Here is a 21,701-nt window from a genome sequence, read left to right as displayed (position 1 = left end):
CTTCTTAGGGCCTATACATTCATTGCACAACATTATCAATCTAAACATATTTACTCCACAATAACAAGCATATTTTACTATAGTTTTTAACAAAATGGCTATAATCACAAGGTATTAAACTGCTATTCTTAGACTTCATAGTTTACCAACCCACTCTATGGTACATGTTTCCCAGATATATCACAAACTCAAAAAACATGTTCTCATGCCAAGCTTTTACATATATTTCACCTACTTCATGGAACATGCTGCACAAGTGCTTTCACAACATCCTGCCTTTGCTCTGTCTAAAATGGCCTGCACTGAATATAAATGTCCATCAAAAGGATAATTATCAAATAAAAATGCTTTTACATTTTAAATGCTAGTAGACAGTGACTGCCCTTAGTAACAGGGCACAAGTCCTAACAAAAGAAGTGGAGGGACGCCGTCACCGGAAGTGACATCACGACAGGAAGTGACGTCACGAAAGGTGCCGAGCTCCTCGTCCCAGAGAGGCCAAAGAGACAAGTCCATCTGTTTGGCAGGGGGGACGGCGTCCCCCCGGTATAATAAGTGGGGGGACGCCGTCCACCCGCGTGTTACCCCGACTCGAGCCCTGCTTAGTAATATTAATTTTAATTCATCTCTTAAAGCATCGAAGATCCATACATTGGCATAGTGCCTCTTCCTTGTTACTATTCCATAATAGGGATTTCAAATCCAAGAACTTTAGTGACACCCTACAAAAACACAACTTCAAAGAAAATTCAAATGCTTATGTTGACCTCATAAATTACAAATGTATTTTTATCCTACAGAGTCTTACCTTGCTCCATACATAGGCATAGTATTATTCCTTCCTTCTATCGATTATTTACATTTAAACCAATTTGCTTTACAATGGCTGCCCAAGTTATTTAATAGCCTTTCAAAATGGTTATCACCATGTGCTAATAGCCCTGGTGGCCACAACATTTTAATTCAAGTTTTTCGCGAGCCAATCACATGGTATTGGGTCCAAAGACCCAGCTTTGGATCTGTAATTTACCCAACTTTGAGCAATGAAGGGATGAGTACGTCTATCCAGGATTCAAGTTCTGGTGTACATGTTTCAGCAGCAAAGAGTCAACTCAATGGGCATCTTGCCAGGCTTTTATGATCCAGTTATGTGAATTTCTGACCATAAAGTGGATCTACCCCATAACATCCAGTCACTTACAAAACAACATTTTTCAGTACGGTGTCTTGATTGAGTGAGTGTAGGATAATACTCACTATCATGTAAAGAAAGGCAGACTGCAAAATTTGTCCGCCCCAATTACTCATTCGGTAACTGTCCACCTCCACCCCCAACATGACGTGAGTCCTACTTACCATTAGGCTTTAATTCTTCTTAATGCCCCTCCTTCACCAGCATCATTTTCACACAAAAAACCCAATAAATAAAATAGATCTGGTGTATAACTTATGATGCTTCTTCACTGATTTGCAAGATGGTGTGTTAATTTGTGTGCTTGGCTGAGTGTGTGAATTTGCCAAAGAATGCCACTATGATGCCAGTACCAGTTCAATGCAAGTAGCCGGAACTATCATGCCATGCAAACCACGGCTAGCATTATGCTGCAATTGCCATCACTATGGAAGAATGACCACAATATGCCAAGAAATACCACCATTGTGCCAGGGTGAGCATTAGCTAGAATTGCATTTCATGAAGCCATGGATGTCAATATTATACCAAAAACAAACACCAGTATACCAACTCCAGCATTTTGCCATGGACCTGAACCACCATGCATTTTTCTGTCCATAATGTCCAAAGATTTGCCATCATTGTGCCAGGGTCAGCATTATGTCAAAGAGGCTGACATTAAGCAATGAGTATGCCACTAATTACACCATTATGCTAGAGCCAGCATTGTGTGGGAAGTGAGGACCTCATGTCCAGGATGCTCACATTTTGCCAATAATTACCACCATTTTACCAAGAATTTTCACCAGAATGGCAGGTCCAGCATTATTTGAGCTGTGGTTACAGTCATGTAATGGCCCACTGTATGCCAAGAACTACCACCTTTATGTTTGAGCTAGTATTATGCAAGGATACCACAGAAATTAACCCCATAACTGTTCTTCTAACATACATTTATGTTATTAAAGGTGTACCCAAAATGTCCTGTTGCCCGATACATACATCAAGGGCAGGGAACACAGAGGTCCAACATAGATGTCCTATGTTTCTACAAGTTCCATGAAACATTGGAGAAAATGTTTGCGACAAGGTTGCACAGACACCTGCGTATTCAAGGAGTAAAATTGGCATCTAAATGCACATTCAAATAGAAAATGTTCATTTATGATCATTGAAATTCCAGATTGTTTTGCGAACAAAGAAGCAGCATTGTTACCTTCTCCCTCATCCTCTGAATTACCTATCAACTCATGTCTTTATCTTTTGTTGTATTAATTTGTCCGTAATTAACAAATTGGGAACCACAGTTTCAGAAATTAACTTCTTAAAAGTTTGCTCATAAAAATCTGTAAACCTAACTGAATCTGGACACGTTTGTGAAAGGTTGCAATCCACTAAATCTGGTTTACCAAGTTAAGTGGAACATGAACCTATATCTTTATTAACCCCTTCCATGCTCATGACGGAACGGTTCCGTCATGAGCGTCGGTTGAGCTGTGCTCATGACGGAACCTTTCCGTCATGAGCCCATAGGCTCATTAGAACCTTCAGCACAGCGCGAAAATTTGCGCCGCGCTGAAGGGGTTAAGCACACTAAAATGATCTGCCACAAGTGCCCAAGTTGTTCTTAAGATACTTGCAGTTCTGAAGGTTTGTTTGCTAGCATATGTCTCCTGCTCATGTCTCAGCTATCACCTCTCATTACAGCCTGAGACCATACATGCCAACATTTTTGAGTAGGAAAGTAGGAGATTTTGAAAAACAATTAAGGGAATGTAATTTCCCTATTGACTTATATTGAAGAAGAGGTCAGTTTAGGTGGGGGACAACTTAAATACAGCCATTGTTTACTTCAAAAATCTGGAGTCTCCCACCTGAATTGGGTCTACTGGCGTGTATGTGAGCCTCAGATTAGATAGCTGTGCGTTAATGGGGACCTGTGGGAGAAGGTTGGGAGTGCAGCATGGTGGCAGCAATGCAGGCAGTTAAGATCCCTAGAAAATTTTTGCCAAACCCTACTACACTCCTGCCTCTGCAATAGCAGCAGGAGTGTGGCAAGGACACGCTCCAGCACACAAAGCACTGGTGGGAGTTGGTGCACCTTTTAAGAAACCGGAAGGACATATTAAGAAGAAAACAACAACCCTTATCCAACTGTATTAGCAATTAAATACTTCCAATTTCATTAATGACAGTTAAAAAATGCAGGGCCACTGCCTGACCTAAAGAAATGAAAATAAAACTTAGAGATTTTTTTCTTTTCAGGGCATCACGTTAAGGAAAAAGGGCCACCATCCCTGTGATTGTAGCCCATTCCCAATGGGTAACAAATTGCGACCTGCCTCATGAATATTGATGAGGCAGGTCAGTTTCCACCCCATTGGGAATCCCTAAATGTGTCTGAAACACATTAGTACATTCTGTTTTGCGAGTCGCAAATTGCGAGTTGCAAAAAATCGCAGTTTAGACCCGCAAAACAAAATGGTCGTACCTCTGGCCCCAAATCTCTCGCAAAGTAGGGAAATTAGTTGACTGTATTTTTTATGGATTTTGCATGATCCTATTCACAATAGTTCACTTAAAATGTCATACTATAACAGAATCGTACCTAGTGTGTTACCACAAGACCCATAACGTGTCTCAGTCTCCCTGGATCGCTGGAAAGAGTTTGAGATCTAAGTGAAATGTATTTTAAATATATCATCTGGAAATGCTTACAAATACTCAGAAGCAGTTGTTTGCATATTTTACTTTTAAATCAAGATGAACAACATACAAAAGATGTGGAGAAAGCACATAATGGGCAAAAGGTTCATAAATTATGTAGCTTTTGTAGTTGTTAACCATTTTAATTACACCACGGGGAGCCTTCAGGGAAAGAATTTTGGTGCGGAGTCAGCTGAAAAACATAATTAAGAAGAGTTTGTTTATGTTGAAATAGCTAAAAGCATCAAATGCCAAAACGCAATCCTGATTTAAAAGAATATTACAGCACTGAATGTGGCAAACATGACATAAGCCTTTCACACCAAGGTCTTAAAGTGAGAACAGGGAGTGCTCAATTAAGACACGTCTCTACTACATTTATGGGGTGACAGGTGTCTACTCGTAAGTAATTGAGGAGCTGGAATAGAATTATTTACCACCTTAGCGATTTAATCCAAGTTTTTCAGTGTTTTCCAGCCCCTGAGCAGGGGTCAGAATTGCGAGTTGGGTGGTATTTATTACACTTGGTAATTACTAGGTACAATAAATACCTTTCCTTTGTTACATTCCCAGAGATGAAACCTGACAGAATATAAAAGAGGAAACAGTACAGTATTTGTAGTAACATGGAACTTGGTGTGGTGAGCACCAAAGTGGGCATGTTATTCCCTAAAAACTGTAATAATGTGTGCTATTTATCACGCCTGATAAATTCAGAACCCCACGGTGTTCGATTTTATGAGGTGCGAAAAATAGCTGCTCCTCCAACCAATTCGGAATCAAGATTTTATGGAGTGGTAAATGGTTGCCTGTCACAGGAACGTTCAAAGTATGTGCTGCTTTTTTACTGGGAATTTAGGAGCATTTGTTGTCAACATTAAGTAAACAAGAGAACATTTCACAATAACATACATCGAGATCGTCACAGTTAACCTTTTCGATGCGTCGGACGGCCCCCAGTCGCCCAACGTCACGGTGGGCGTGTGCTTCGAACTGCCAGGGGCCGTTCGAACTGCGCACGCGTCTTTTTTCCACACCGCAGCGGAATGTCCGCCGCTGGAAGCGGTTAAAATATAACAGGGCACAACACAGCAAAGCATCCAAAGCACAACACAGCAATCACAATAAAACACAATATCACACTGTAAGAATAGCGCACACAAACACAGCAGTACACAAAACAGAACCACAACAAAATACCACACAGCAACTGAAAATAAACGTTCTTGTCAGCTGTTGCCACCTCCAGAATCCCGTTTTCATGATACAGTGGTAAAAGGTGGTTTTTTTAAGGTAATGAATTGATTTAAAGTGTTCTAAATTCTATGTCGAATGTAATGTGATTTCTTTTATGACAATATTGTCGAAATAAAGATGATAAAGCAAAAGGTTAGAGCAAGCACTACATTATCTTATTACCAAGGACATAAAATAGTGTCAGATAAAAAGCTTTTGAGATACAACCCAAAATCTCTTCCCACTTAGGGCTCGATTTACAAATCTCTTTGATCTGGTGAACCTAATTATAATCTAAGGACAATTTAGGTATAGGAGTAGATTGCCCGGTGCCAGATACTCCAATGCCAGCTAACCCATTGGAGTGTTTGTATCAATTTCTATAAGCAACTGGTTGCTGTTACAAAAATCATATGCAATCTTATGTGTACAAATTATAGTCTATGTCCACTTTAATAATATCGAAGGATTCAAATTATTAGCACTTCCTTGGCAGATTTAATCACATGTTTGAACTACACGTAATATTCATTTCAATATGTTTACTTCATAAGTGAAAAACCAGCATTATAATGTATTCATAGTTGACAGACATCACATGTTTAGTAGTTTACACTCAAGGCTGTAATAACAGTTACAAAGACTAATCAGTATCTTGTTAATCAGACTAAATTAACCACAACTCATTCATCATAAAAACAACATTAACATATTAACTCCTACTGTTTCTCACTAAAAAACGTTCACACTTTGATAATACATGGGGAAATTCATGTATGTCAAATATATATTTGGGCACAATAATGTCTTCTGTATGTTGGTCACACAAGCCATGTTTCCTGAGTTTTGGCAACATAAGTAACATTCACAAGTTAGCCTTATTATGCAATTACTAACTAAGAATGAATCACCCTTGTTCTCCATTTTAATTGGAAAACACATTGTGTATCTCTCTTTGGTGTGACAAAATCAATTTCATATCAACTCTAAACCCTTAAACACAAGTACTGTCCTAGAATACTTCTCTGTTCCAGTTAAGTATTTTATTGGCATCAATGGAGTAACAATCTACAAAGTTTCACAATTCTGACAACTAGGTCCTGGCTACAGCAACTATCTATCTTGATTACCTAGCAGCAATTTATTTAACTGCGAGGAACTTAAAAAGTTCAAGATTGCTACCACCATTTGCCAGACTTGTGAGGGTCCTGTGGCTTCATGGGACATGAAGTAATTCATGGCTTCATTATATCTCTTGCGTACTGTAACCATTGGAGACGTGAAGCCTCTTTCAAGGAGGTATCCGCATTCGGACACCCTCACCTGTTTCTTAAGACATGTACATTCACATTTGTGGGTATCACACCTCCACGCAAGACTAGAATGAGAAGGTAAGTTTGCATCACAGATCCTGACAGTGCCTCCCCATAACCGCTGCCATCTTAGCTGTGGAGCTCCTGGATTATGCAAGTTACTGTTGTAGAACTCAACCAAGAAGATTGGAGGCTGGTTCACTTGATTGTTCCTCAGACTGAACCCCTTCCAATCCAATAAATATTGCTGTTGTCTTCTAACAATTTGTGTATCTAGAATCCTACATATTTCATATTCTTTATCAGTATCCACATGATCTGGTGCAGGATTTGGAACAAATCATGTACTTGCAGAACATGGTTTCAACAAGCAAACTTGAATTTTAACTGTGCAGTTACAGGATTCCCAATTTGGTCAGTGGTAAATAGACCAATAAAGTTGGATTGCAATTTAGAAAAGTTTTCAAATAAGCTTTTTTGTAAGTAATCAGATATTCCCACTCAGCCTGAGTGTGCAGTTTTAAAATTGCAAATTCAATCTATCAAAATAACCAATTTGCAATGCCTAAACTTTTCTTTTTAGATCTCGCAGAAGGGTATGACACTGTCTCCTTCATTAGTCGGTAGGCACTATGGGGCAGATTTATGAAGGCCTTGCGCCGCCGGTGCGTCACTTTTTCCCATGTTAAAAATGACGCACCGGCGGCGCAAGGCCTTCATAAATCTGCCCCAATATTATTTCATTCGGCTAAATAAGCAGCTGCCTTTGCGCAATGGTGACAGCTTGTTATTTAAACACACAAGAAGTGCACCTGACGGTTTATAACACAAGGATAAAGTTACAGATAGTAAAGAGAAGGATTTGTTATCGTGAAAGAGACTCGCTGAGAGGCAGTTTATTGACAATGAAACTCATAAATCCCGCAGAAAAGGTTTTTTTTACGCACCAGCCCCCATCTCAGCTTCTTTCACTGCAGGTTAAAGGTTGTTGGTTACTAATTATCAATGTAAACAACGGTGATTGGTCATAGGGATCTACAGTTGAATGTTACTTGTAGCCCTGCTTTGTCTGGTCAGCTTAATAAATGCATTACCACAGAGAACGAATGATGGATGGGCCCAAGTGTTTTTTTCCCTCCTTCGGCTTTTTCCACCTTTGTATGGGCTGCGGGCCTTGAAATGTAATCCAGCGGGTGGACGATGGATTCCTTCCCAGGGAGCAGAGCAAGGGAGGCGGGCAGGGCTTCTAACCAGTGCCGCTTCTACCAGCCGAGCAACGGCATGATCGCCAGCGTAGGCCATGGATGACTCTGACCCACTCCCTACCTCTAATATCGCACTGAACTAGCGCCTCACACACCCAACCGCAGCGTTATATCCAGCGAAGACGATCGGGGAGTACAGCCCCTGTCGCTTCTTCCCCAAGGAAACACCGGAGCCAAGGAGGTATGTTACACACGTCTTTATTCTATCGTGTCTACCTCTCAATTAACTTCCTCCTCCCCACTTCCTTCCTTCCCCACGCCCCTTCCTTTCCTGCCTGTCCTGTCACAGACAGAGATCAGGCAGTCGCATTACGACATCTCCCCCTTTTGTATAAAGTCTTACTATGTCTCAGATTATTTCGATGAGGCGTTCTGGCCGTCGAGTTTGTCGTTTGGGTCTCTCAGGGGGTTCTGAGGTGTTTCGGTGGTACGTGGGATGATCCTGTCTTGCTGGACTGGATTGACTGCGGTCACTGCTTCTGCTTTGGCTTCCAGAGTCGGTGGACGATTCCCAGGGGTGGCGATCGTCTGTTCCTTGGGGACTGCACTTCTTGAAGTGTGACACGTTTCGTGTAATTCTCTTGTGGTCACCTTGCGCCGTGATCATGGTTCCTTTCCGGCGGCTGACCTTTAAAGGATGAGCGAGGTAGCGGCTGTCTGCTTTTGTTCCTCGATCCCGTCGAACTACCACCCAATCTCCTTCTCGGATATCGGTGTGTTTTGCATGCCTGCGCTGATCAACGTATGTCTTCATTTTCAGTTTCTTCTCCTGATCAATATTGACTAGTGTTTCATGATCAATGTTCGGAGGTCGGGACTGGCTCGCGCTGCCCAGGGTGGGCAGTCGGGTGCGTGGGACTCTTCCTAACATGAGAGTAGCTGGACATTGGTCTATGGTGTTGTGAGGCGTGGTGCGGTAGGCTCTCAGCACTTCGTTCAGTGCTTGCTGAATGTCTCTAAGGGCCAGTTCCGCTTGTTGCACTGCTTTCTTCAAGGTTCCCATAAATCTTTCCACCATACCATTGGCTTGAGGCCATAGTGGTGTGATCTTTTGATGTTTGAAATCAAGGTGTTTTGCAAAGTCTGCAAATTCGTGGCCGTTGAACGGGGGTCCGTTGTCCGACTTGACACGTAATGGGATGCCCCATGCTGCAAATGTCTCGTCAAGTATTGGGATTACCGCGGTGGCCTTGGTGGATGGTATGAGGTGTGCAAAGGGGAACCGGGAGTATTCGTCCATAATGACGATGATGTATTGGCTTGACTTCAGGGGTACAAAGAAATCTACGGCAACTTGTTGCCACACTCCTTTAGGCAATTCCGACATCTGTAGTGGAGCTGGGGGTTCATCTCGGCTTACCAATTGACATGATATGCAGTCCTTGAGAGTGGCTTCTACCATCTGATCTAATGTCGGGAACCAGACGCGTTCCCGTAACGCCTTCTTGGTGGCGCTTATCCCTCGGTGGCCTTCGTGGGCGAGGTTGATTACCCCTTGTCTCAGTCTTTGGGGAATGACAATCCTCCCCCCTCTCGGAATTAGACCTTCACTGCTGATGGAAAGCTCGTCCTGGACGTGTTTGAACGCAATAAGTTCACGAGACTGTGGACTTTGATCATCCGTCACTTGGCGTTGTTGCGAATACGGTCTGTCACGACCTGAAGGATTGGGTCTTGGATGGACGCTTCTTGAATTGCTGCAAGCGGGACAGTGGGAGGACACGCCGTGTCGATGACAAAATGTAGGTATTCTTCTGCAACAGATTGCGGTGCAGCGGCAGTGGCTTTGGGGTGACGAGACATATAGTCGGCAGGATTCTCCGACTTCCCAGGCTTGTGGACAATGGTGTAAATGTAGTCCTGAAGACGGAGACCCCATCTCTCGATACGTGGAGGCATCTTGGCCTTGGGGTTGCTGAAGATGGTGATGAGGGCTTGGTGGTCCGTGACGATGGTGAAATGTTTACCGTAAACAAAAAGGTGGAAGTGTTCACACGCCCAGAGCACTGCTAGGCTCTCCTTCTCAGGTTGGGAGTACCGGGTCTCGGTATCAGTGAGGCTGTGACTGGCGTATGCGATGATGTGGCGCTGGTCGGAGTCTTCTGTTTATTGTGCGAGAATGGCACCAAGGCCCACCGGGCTGGCATCCACGGTTAGCTCTGTACGTTTCTTGGCATCAAAGTAAGCCAGGTTGATCGCGGAGCTGACAGCTTTTTTGATCTTTTGGAACGAGTGATGACATGCATCCGTCCATTCAAATGGCTGACCTTGGCGGGTGAGTTCTCGCAGAGGGTGACTGAGTGTGGCAAAGTCCTGAATGTAGCGGGCGCAGTAACTCGCCATACCGAGGAATGAGCGAAGGTCGCTCACGTCTTGTGGTGTAGGCGTGTCTGCAAGGGCCGAGCCTTTTTCAGGGTCTGGAGTCATGCCATCTTTAGAGAATATGTGACCATAGAATTTCAAGTTCGATTTGTGAAATTCACATTTAGCTGAGTTTAGAGTCAGGTTTGCATGGAGTAGGGCATGGCACACTCTGTCAAGGGCAGTGTTGTGTTCAGTTTGATCTTTGCCATACACCAGTAGGTCATTGCTGTAATTGAAGGTGTTTGGTATCCCTTGAATCACGCGCCTGATGGTCTCTTGGAAAATTTCGGCGGCGGATGATATGCCAAAGTTTAGGCGTTTGTAGCGGAAGAGTCCTTGGTGAGTTGTGAACGTGGTGATATAGCGAGATCTTTCATGAAGTTCAAGCTGGTGGTAGCCCTTATTAAGGTCCAGCTTTGAGAATATGGTGGCCCCGTTGAGGCGGGCAATCATGTCACTAATGTGTGGTCCAGGGTGACGTTCTCGTTCAATTGCTACGTTGGCTGCACGCATGTCCACACACAGGCGCACTTTGTTGTTCTGTCCTTTTTTGGGGACGACCACCACAGGTGATATCCACGGAGTGGGGCCGGACGTGCGTTAGATAATGTCAGTTCTGAGTAGTTCTTGCAGTTCATCATCTACTGCTTGTTGCAGATGAAATGGTACTTTTCTATGGTGTTGTGCCACTGGTGTTACTCGTTCATCTATGTGTAGTTTGACCTTGAAGTGGTTTAACTATCCAAGTCCCTTGAAAAGGTTAGGAAACTTTGCAACGATGTCTGGGGCATCTTCGGTCATGTAGAGAAGTTCTACCAGTTTCAGTCGTACCGCCGTTGGCAGACTGAGTAGGCAGTCAGCTACATCTGGACCTTCCACAACGTGAATGTACGCTGGAATTGCTCGGTCCCTATATGATAGGGTTGTGTGGAATCGGCCGAGGCATGGCAATGGTTTCCGGGACATCCACGTGAATGTTCTCACCGCTGCAGGTTCTAGCGCGGGACGTGGCTTCATGCTTTGATATTCCAGGGCGCAGATATAGTTCAGTGAGGCGCCTGAATCTAGAACAAACTTGGCTGGGTGCTCTCCAATTCGGATGTCTAGTTTCGGATATTTCCGCAGACGATCTGGATCTGAGACCATGCATATGTATTCATCACTGTCTTGGGACACTGGTGTGTGTGTCACGGAGTCGCTGGACGTTGACCTCGACCGGCGTGATCGACGTGATCTGAGGGAGTGATCACTGGATCGGGAGGAGCTGGTCGAGCGTCTTTCCCGCTCTTTGACTGCCCGTGCGTGATGATGTGCTGAGGATCGAGGCCGTGATGATCTTCGTCCTGAGCGCGATGATCTTTGTCTCGACGACCTGGTCTGGCAGACAGTTTCGAAGTGGTTGTCTCTGCCGCAGCGGTGGCAGCGCTGCCCAATGGCTGGGCATTGGCACGAGTGGGGATAGTCTTGTCCACACCTGTAGCAGGCTGGTGCAGGCTTATTGGATTTGGCATGTCGTGCTTCCCGTGATCCATGGCCTGCCCCAGGTCTCCGAGACGACGCGTGGTATGTTGACTTGTTCGATTTCCGACGATCAGTCTGGTGTTTCTGATCCTTGTGGGCTTGAAGCCTAAATGCTTGTTCCTTCTTGTCCGATTTGTTTATCTCCATTTTCTTTGCATGATCTTCCGCCTGGTCATTTATGCGCGTCATTTCTTCAATTTCTTCCACTGAATAGCGCTTCTTCAGCAGACGCCGACGTAATGACTCAGACTGACATCCTTCAATTATGCGGAGCCGTAGTGCATCCTCAGTGTTAAAGTCATCGAAGTTGCAGTGGCGGGCTAGTCGTCGTATGCGCAATATGAAATCGCACATTCGTTCCTCTTTCTCCTGCGTAGCTAGATTGAACGTGTACTGTTCGTAGTCAAGGTTGTATTTGTGTAGGAATTGCCGGTCAAGTGTTCCTTTGATGTCATCATAGGAGGCGGTGGCTGCGTTGGGCAGCTCCTTGATGATTTGGGCAATGTCCTTCCCCACCAGGTTTCGTAGGGCAATTAGCTTCTGTTTGGGGTCTTGTACTTGCGACCCAGTCATGTAGTCCTCAAAGTCTTCGGACCAGCTTTTCCATTTGGGGCCCATGCTGCTGCCAGAGGTAAGTTCCAGAGGCTCAGGTGGCCTGAGGTATGATATTCCCATGATTGCCGGGGGCCCCGGAGTCGTCACTGCAGGGTTACTTGGTGGGGCTTGTGTCGCTGGCGCCCCTCCTGTGTCACTAGAGGAGCTGGGTTGCAACGACATTCTCTTTGTATAGGTGCTTGTTTCAGTGTTAAATTTGCACTTATTTCCAGGTGCCTGAATTTAAACAGTGTTAACTATGCACTTATTTCCAGGTGCCTGACTTCAAAATGGCCGACACTGAATTTTGTGCATGGAAGTCTATGGGCGATGCCTGACTTCAAGATGGCCGCCGTTTAGGACACGTGGCTCCAGCTAGTTTATGTTCATTTCAGTTGCAGGGGCGCGCTGCAGGGTGTTTGCCGGTATTTTTAAGGATCCGCCGCGCTGGGGGCTATCGCTTGACCTCAGGGACTCACCCCTTCAGCTCCGGTCACAGCGTCCGATCGGCGGATGTTTCTCCGCCTTCGCGCCCTTTTTTTTTTCTTTGCCGTTTTCGCGCCCTCTCCTTAGTCGCAGCTAATGTTGGGACTGCGTGAGGGCGTTGTGCATCAGGGGTCGCTTCTCCCTGGTGGCAGCTTCGTCGTCGAGCTCCGCTCTTGGCAGCAACCGGGCGGCGTGTGGGCGCGTCTTCGTTTTGCTCACACACACCGCTCCGACGCAGGCTGCAGGCTCTATGTGTTCAGCCGCTCACGAGCGGCGGGGGTTTCAAGCGACGTGGGAATCAGTCCTAGATCCCACCCTCGTCGCCAGTGTCGCTTCTTCCCCAAGGAAACACCGGAGCCAAGGAGGTATGTTACACACGTCTTTATTCTATCGTGTCTACCTCTCAATTAACTTCCTCCTCCCCACTTCCTTCCTTCCCCACGCCCCTTCCTTTCCTGCCTGTCCTGTCACAGACAGAGATCAGGCAGTCGCATTACGACAGCCCCTAAAATCGCCCCCACTACACGGTCACAAAAGCAACCATAGCACTTAATTCCAGTGAAGAATCAAGGCCCCTACATTTAGCACTGTTCCAACAGTCACAAACAGTTGCTAGAGACCATACATATGTCTACAGCTCACGCGCATCAAAGGACACCCAAACGCTGTCAGCTAGCGGGTACAAGCAACACCGTATTCGGGGAGGCGCTGCCTATATTAAAAGTAAAAAACAAGCCGAAGACTGTTCCAGATGGTGCGCAAGTAATTCTATTCTATAATTCTATATATCTTTCAAAACTGCGAGAGGCAAAGCTATTGTAAGTGGAAAACAAATAAAACAAAATAAAACTGTGTGTGTGCAAGCTGAGAAAATGTGCATTTCAGTGTAAAAGCCCAGTTTGTATCCGTCGAGCATATAAACATCAATATGAAAAAAAACAACACAAAATATTCAGACCGATGCCGGTGCCTGAAAACAAAAAAAAGGCAAAAAGGAACCAAAAATCCCAAACATTTTGACCATAAACCTGAATCTTAAGCTGAGAACATTATAGACCTGTGTGTAAATTCAAGTAAAACCGAAGAATGACTAGCACGACGTTGTAAAGGAGTCACCAAAAAGAGGATGTCTTGAAATGCAGATCCGAGTTTACAACAACTGTAATATTAGTTAATATTAAAGTAGTGCAGTGCATGCCAGCGGGTGCTATCCTACCTAAAACTGCGAACCAATATGGGAAACATGGGATACAAACAGAAAGGAACCGTATTACAACATTTACGTTTCACTGTAATACAAAACAAGCATTTGCAATGCAATGGGCCTCGCATTTTAGAAAGTTTGACCTATTGCAAATGACAATGCCTTTTATTATTGCAGGTTTTTTAAACACATAAATTAAACACATAAATAACAGGCATTGTTTTTTAGAATGCCAATAGCTCAAAATCTCGTAATTGCGAGACCTATTGCATTGCAAATGCTTGTTATTATTTATAACTAGCCCCGAATACAGTCCCTAAATGCCTACAAGACAGGGTGCTTGGTATTTAAAATGTAGGACATGTGTACTTGAGTTTTATATCCCCTGACAGTTAAAAACTCCAAAGTCAATTTTTTTATTGTGGTTAGGCTGGCTCTCCCATAGAAATGTATCCTACAGTATAACACCTTATACTGCATAGTTTAGGTTTACATGTATCTGGAACAGTGATTCAGCGGCTAACATTAATAGTAATTTAAAATCCAAGTTAATATTGAAGTCAGACTTTTAATCACTATTTTAAAATGTCACTTTAGAAACTCTACACTTAGAAACTTTTCCCCTCTTTTTGCAAAAGAACTAGAGGCTACCATTGGAACACTATCAAGCCACAGTCCAAATGTAGAGGACTTCACTGGTACCAATGATGAGCAGCAAACCGATGACGACAACACCTTTCTGGGCTTGACAGCATCGCTTCGCCTCCTCAGATTATTCCCATCATCGAGGTTGAGAGCCTTCGATGTCTCACCCGAGCTGAGGTTCCTACCGAGGTACTGCACTTCAGCCATCCACCGCTGATGAGTTCCTCTTCAGATCCAGCTGGCACCCTGATCCATGAACGACGTCACCGACAAGGGCTTTTCTCCAGAAAAGCTACTAAGTTAGAAGATAAACCTTTCACCGGGACAAACCTGGTCCCTGCATCGGATTTCACGCTTAACTATTGAAGGCTTGAGTGGAAAAGGCCATGGGTTTAAAAGATTTAGCATGTGAACTCTAAATCTGAGCGCAAATAGAACATGTCTGAACCTACAGCATTGCATCTGCAAACAGAATTGACCACAAAACAACCTTTAACTCCTGCTATTATTTTAGCTGTTACAGGATGCCAGGAGGTTTTGAACAATGAAACCAATTTTTGCCTTAACTGATTTGAAGGTAAATACAGAGCCTTTCCTTGATACAATAACCCATTATCCTATTTCTACCTTCCTTTTCTTTGAGTCAACATGCTTAGCAATGGACTGCAACTTGATACTTACTTTTGCTAGACATCTTTCAATCGAAGCTGTACAATGATTATTTTGAGGTTAGTTTCACAAAATTAATTAAATCTTGCAAACTACCTTATTTTCAGGTTGATTCCCTCAAAATAAGGCATCTGCCTTATCATTGTTTGGACTGGAATAGAGTTGATTATAAAATCCTAATTAGAAAAGAACACAGTCCATCTAAGATGTAAAGGAGTTAGTGCTATAGCTGATTTAAAAACCTCTAGATTTCTGTGATTAGTGTAAAGTTTACTGTGTGTCTAGCTTCGTTTAAAATAGATGGTTCTATTTCTCAAAGGATCTCTTAATCTACTGTTGAAAACCTTTGAGAAAAATCGTCCAGCAGCTGGATTACTCTGGTACAAACGCCATCAGGGCCGGCCTAAGGCATGTGCAAGCTGTGCACCTGCACAGGGCCGCCAAACCCCAGGGGCCGCCACGCCAATATATATCCTTAGATACATATTTGCGTGGCGGCCCCTGGCAGGGATTTGGCGGCCTCGGGCCCCCTACCTACACTCCCTGCTCAGGGCCTCCGTGAGCCTTGAGCCGGCCCTGACGCCATAGTATTAGATACAGCATCTCTTTCAACAATAAATGGATGCTTGGGTGCTGCAAAATGGGGGTGCAAGAACATTGTTTATCAAACACAAAGTACTTGGTCAGACTGTTTAGCCCCTAAACAAAATTGTTGAGGCTGTAATTGGATATGCCTGACTACATGGTGTGGGTGCACTAGGTTCTAAATGTTACCATGATACTTTCTGTGTGGAGATAACACAGTTTTTTTCTCATCAAATACATCATGAAAACATTCATAAGAAATGTGGAGTAATGGAACAGCCAATAACATGAGGTGTCATTATCCCTGCTATGCCTTTAATGTGGATGATTAGTTATCAAACATCTGTTCAAACAATAATCCATTTTTTGTGTGGATTACTTGTTGCCCAATCAATCCTGGGATTATGTAGAATTAATCACGGCATGCCCAAAATCACTTTAAAGAGAGGTGCATAATTTTAAACAAAATAGAGCCTTGCTTAGAGTTTGACGGGCCAGTTTCTCAGTCACAAACACGACAGATATTCCTTTCCCCTTATCATAAGTGCTTAGGCTATAATTCGCATGGGATAGGGCGGACCTGATAATTGTTAAATTATTTGACAGAATAACTGGTCCGCCAAACTCTAAATCAGGCACTTAATCGTTTCATGACACTTCCCATTAAACAGGTACAACATACAAAGTCGAGCCATCTACTGAACTAACCTCTTCAGGAATGTTAATCACAAGCATCTCCAAAGATTGTGAAAATGTAATGTCCAGATAATTCTCTGAGGCTTATTAATCCAAAGGCCTTACATCAATCTTTTCTTGGCTATCTGGCACAGTCATTGACCTTGTCACAGTCAAAGTTGAACAATGACTGCATGAAGTTCTATGCCCAATTTTAGACTGATTTAAACCCTAAATTCAACAGGGCAGCTCCCTTCATTGTTGAGGAGTATTCATTTAAGTGATGATCTCACTATACTACCAAATCTATGAGTTCATCACACTCAGTAGGAGGGTTGACTACAGAGAGCAGAAACATTTAACAAAAATGTTCTTTACAGTGGCGACTCCTCCATTAGGGTGGAGGAGCGTCACCCCACAGCTTTCTCGCAGTGCGAGAAACCGAAACATAAAATGGTATTTTAAATGCCATTTTAGGTTTCTGCTTCTCGCACTGCGAGAAAACCGAAGGGTATGCCTGGTTGGGCGGGTCAGGGAGGAGTGGCTTTCCCAATGCTGTGGGCCCTGCCTGTTTGGTCGGCACCCTGGGGCCGACCAAGCCAATCATGCACACTCTGACTTTTCTCTATGTAGGTTGCATGCAGCCTACATAGAGAAAATTTCCTTCCCATAGGTCCCCACCAATCACAACGCTGCCTTTGCCGCATTGTGATTGGCTTTGGGGAGGGAGGGAGGCTGCCTGCTTCCTGTTCAGCAGGCGAGCAGGAGCCGCGACGTTGCGGGAATAGGGTAGGTAACTGAATTAAACACCGCCCACGTGTACCCGTGCGACCCACTCACTCGCGAGTCATATCAACCACAACTGGTTCTTTCATCTAGTAAAATACTCCAATTGGCAGCATTTTCACTAAGATAAGACAAACCAAAGGCACTTTAGTTTGCTCATTTGGAAATGACACTGGCTTACACAAACAAGCATTTGCAATGCAACAGGTCTCGCATTAGTTAGAGTTAGAGATTTTGGCCTTGTTTATATTTAGCTGGATACGTTTGCTTTTTTGTGTACTGTATGTGTTAGGGATTGACAGGGTTGTATGTATCTGTGGAGTAAGTTTGTGTATTATACTTTAGTTTTATTGGTAATAAGTTTATGTAGCAGTAGTATGCAGGGTGAGTTTTTATTGAATATTTGCTAGTGTAATATTATCTGTAGCATTAGCTAGGGTAGCAAAATGCTTGTGTTTTTTAATGATGCATTTCATGTGTATTTTTTAATGCTTTTTTTTCTCATATAGAATTCTGTTTTTTAATATTTTTGTTTGCCTTTATAATCAAAGATATCACATTAGAATCCCTCAGGGCCGGCTTTAGCGCTGGTGGCGCTCTGTGCAACAATGTTTGTTGGTGCCCCCTAATGATCACCTCCGCAGATTCTCTCCCTAGTACCATTTAACAGTGACCAAGTCTCCATAACCACACTCTCAGATGCATTGAATTAGTTATATAGCGCCACTCATACCAGGGTAGGGTGTCCGAGCACTTTGCATCGCACACACATTACACAGAGACATTCAATCATACGTGTGTAAATCAGTGTATAAAAAATGTTACATAAGCCAAAGGACTAAAAGTGTAGGAGTCACATGTGATCCATACTGGTAGGCAGTATAGTTTAAGAGTGCTTTGTATGGAGAAGCACAAACCCAGAGTGGAAAAAGAAACGGAATAGCTGGGAGTTTTCTTTAATAATAGGAATCGATTTCTAGCCGAATGAACCCTTTATGCAACATTACTCATAAACATAAGGCTGGGGTGGGGGAGTGAGCAAAAGAACCATGGATTAAACCCAGATCTGTGACTGCACTCCGTTGAAAAATGTCAGCACTCCGTCCATCATCTTGATGTGTTTGTTATATCATACGTCTAGTACTGAAAGTCAAACTGCAACCCCCAAAATGCAAAGTGGCAACGGTGACACGCATGGCAAGTCTGCCTAACAGCAATAAAGTTTGTGAGAAAAGGCAAGAGACTGCTGGGAGTTGAGGTGCCTCGTAGGGTAACTCTAGGTGAAACATTTGTCAAAACTTGTTCAATAGCTCAGCATCTCATCCAGCGTTTCATGGCCACAAGACTTCGCTCAAATAACACCCACTTTCTTTCTAAACAGTCTATAATTTGCTGTGCAGCTCCCTTAGTTTCAAAGCGCTAGACGTTAGTATTTTCCATCTCGGGCGCCCGTTTTAACTGGCCCCAAGAATGATGAAATGCTGAGAAGCCACACCCTGAGCTTCGGGTTGCATACAGATATCTACAACAGGTGTATGAAATCAAATAGGGACCCTTACCATCAACGCTGGTGTGGAGTCTGAAAACACACACAGTGTCGGTTGGGAGCAGAGTCGAGATGGTGCAAGCTGCAGGGCTAGCTCCTCGTCCAGTGTCTCCCAGATGACACCTGTGCTCTGAGCCAGCACCGCAGGACGCGTCGATCCCGCAACCTCCTATCTTTAACTGGAAAGTGGCACATTGTCATGGCTGACCACTTCGGCCGCTCCTGCCTTCGTACAACAACATATTGCATTCTGGGACTTGTAGTTGGGTTTCATCTGACCTGGCTGAAGACGCCGTAGTAGCAGGTAGGTTTATCTCCAAGCAAAACCTAAACAAATGTATACATGACTCGCTTCATAAAGCTTGACGAAGCGAATGCAGTGGAGTGAACATTTACCTGGCAAGAGCGCCCAGCCTTGAACTCTACACTCACAGAAGCTTCAGTTTGGTCCGTGATGATGAAACTGGGAGATGAGCTTCATGGCCTTGACCTCGAACCGAACCCGAAGGTCCTTACAGCCCCTCAATGAGGTTTTGCAGCGCTTTATCTAAGCACAGGCACCTTACAGAACCGGTCAGCTTACATTTCCCGAAGAGAACCAATTCCTGGACGATGTCCCAGCACAGCCTGGGCTGCTCCCTCCCTTTTTTTTTTTCTTGCCCCGCGATGATGAAACATGAAACCAAAAGAACACAGGCTAACTCCTCGGAAGACAAGCACGGAATCGTAAGCAGTAGTGTGCGCCACCACAGAGGAGCTGGGGCGAGGGAGCGCGGCAGCGAGGTGAACACGCGCTGCTGCGCGTAACAGACACCAATGGGAATGGGCGGAGCAAAAGCGGGACATGCGCCCGCCTTTGCCCAATTGCGTGCTGGCTTTTTTTAAAAAAAAGCACGCAAAAGCCAGTTGCAGCCGCGGAAAGCAAAAGCACATGCACGAGCGTGTAGTCCGCTTTCTGAAGCCCATACATGAGGTCTCTCACTGCAACGCTAGGCGCGAGACCTAAAAAGGCATCTGACACTGATTAAGGAATATTGCAAATGTCTTTGGCTCTCTTGTAAGTGTCTTGGGAGATTATAAAGGTAAATGGGTACTAATAATGAGTGTGTTTGTGACTGAAACTAAGACTCTTGTGCATGGCACTAAATTATCTAAACATAAAAAGTAATTTGCGTAATTTTAGAAATTTCACGTTACACCTCTTCCTTGAATTTCTGGAAATTATGCAATTATGCCTTTTTGTGTAATTTACCATAAATGCCAGTGAACAAGAGAACCTGTGGAGCTGTTGCTTGCGGTACTTCTGTTAAAACCTGACGCAAGGGCACAATTCACACTAAAATAAAGACACGGAATGACATATTTGTATTTTGTGAAAGTACGCATAATTCTGCTGTAATTTCATATAATAACGCAAAAGCAAAGTACGCAAAGTGCATACACCCCCAATCTAAAGACAAGAGAAAGATCTTAATTATTATGTTGTTCCGGTTTCCAGCACCTAATTCCTAATATTATATATGAGATACCGTTGAACAATTTTTGCATTTTACGACTCTTTATTGCATGGTGAAACTCTGCCTTCCTAAAGATAAAACCGAATTATAATTGATATAATTCATCCATATTATTCAGTATTCAGAGCTATTACGTATTTCATACTATCGACATCTCCCTTCTGTGTTATATGAATGCACCCTGTGCTTACAATTATATTCAACTTGACAGGTTCGTAAACTGCAACATAGTAAGTGCATATTAGTATTACAGAGTTCACCTAACAGCGAACAATTAATTTCCCATTTAAGCCGATAACTAAATACCATACATTTATCAAAAGAAAGGTTACCAAAGTCTGTGCCAACTTTTTCTCTCGCAAGGCGCAAATATGTTAGGCCAGAATCCTCAAGGAATTACTCCAGAAATGAGTACTCAATTGAAAGCCTTAAATTTTTAAACTTAATCACAAGTATTGTCCTAGAATACTACTCTGTAATTAGGATAGCCTTTTTTCGACTTCCATGCATCAGCAATCTGCACATTTTCAAAACTCTGACCAAAAGTATGTAACTTGATTTCTGTTGTAATGGTTAATTCCTCTCTTCTTTCTTTACATCAATGCTCTCTCTTCTGTTCAGTCTGCATGGCTGGAGAATGATGTATGATGTCATTGAATGTTGTTGTGTGGACTGGTGGAAAGAGTGTCAGTTGAGGATGAGAGGCTGAGCAGAGGGAGACGGCTCCTGGTGGGGCTATACTTCTATCTTACTTCAATCTTATTCTCCATCTTACCTTCATCTTTCTACATCTACAATTCAAACGTAATAAAGGAACTACTTGGAACTTACCACCTGGTCTACAACTTGAATTTCTTACCTAGTACAATATCCATCAAAGGTGCTCTGGACCATGAGGAACCTATACTCCGAAGGTCAGATTTAGCAAAACTTTGTGCCATTGCAATGCCACCAAAACTGACACCAACGAGCCCAAAGTGTTGATTTGAGGTTTACCATCCAGCCCAAAACCTGTTTTGCGTTGCAAAATAGCCCAAAAGCAGTATAAAGTAACACTATGGGCTGCTCTTCTCTACTTTGCTTCAAGGGGTGCCCCTTGGATGGCATACAGGCGTTCCCATGCAACTACCAATGGATTTTGTCACAAAGCCCTATCTACTAACATCTACTATCATTTGTACACAAAAAGGTACACCTTTCCATGCCCGGCAAAAAAAATTCTTTAATGCAAACATTTCAAACTTTGCATATCTACTGTACTGTACAGCGCACATGCAAAAATGGAAAAGTTTTAAACTAGGTTTAAACCATCTTGAAGCATACTATTCCAGTACAACTATGCTAGACCTCACACGGACACCGTTGCACTATTGAGCAAGGGTGCATGTCTGGCGCAAGGCAGACAAAAGTGCACG

The 21,701-nt window shown here is 43.7% G+C and overlaps 1 protein-coding gene across 2 annotated transcripts in view; it reads left to right on the top strand.

The window, feature by feature from the left end:
* Positions 1–21,701, top strand: part of STON1 (stonin 1) — a 256,242-nt gene that overhangs the window by 102,880 nt on the left and 131,661 nt on the right. Inside the window, exon 1 of one of the 2 annotated variants that reach the window (XM_078649632.1) lies at positions 5,116–5,173. The exons of the other annotated variant lie outside the window; for it this stretch is intronic. The gene's annotated coding sequence lies outside the window, so the exon portion shown is untranslated. Of the gene's footprint in view, positions 1–5,115; positions 5,174–21,701 lie in introns of those variants that run through there. 2 annotated transcript variants of the gene reach the window in all.

This window comes from Lissotriton helveticus, chromosome 6 (genome assembly GCF_964261635.1).
Source record: "Lissotriton helveticus chromosome 6, aLisHel1.1, whole genome shotgun sequence".
NCBI classification, from domain to species: Eukaryota; Metazoa; Chordata; class Amphibia; order Caudata; family Salamandridae; genus Lissotriton; species Lissotriton helveticus.
This window is presented reverse-complemented; position numbering and strand designations above follow the sequence as displayed.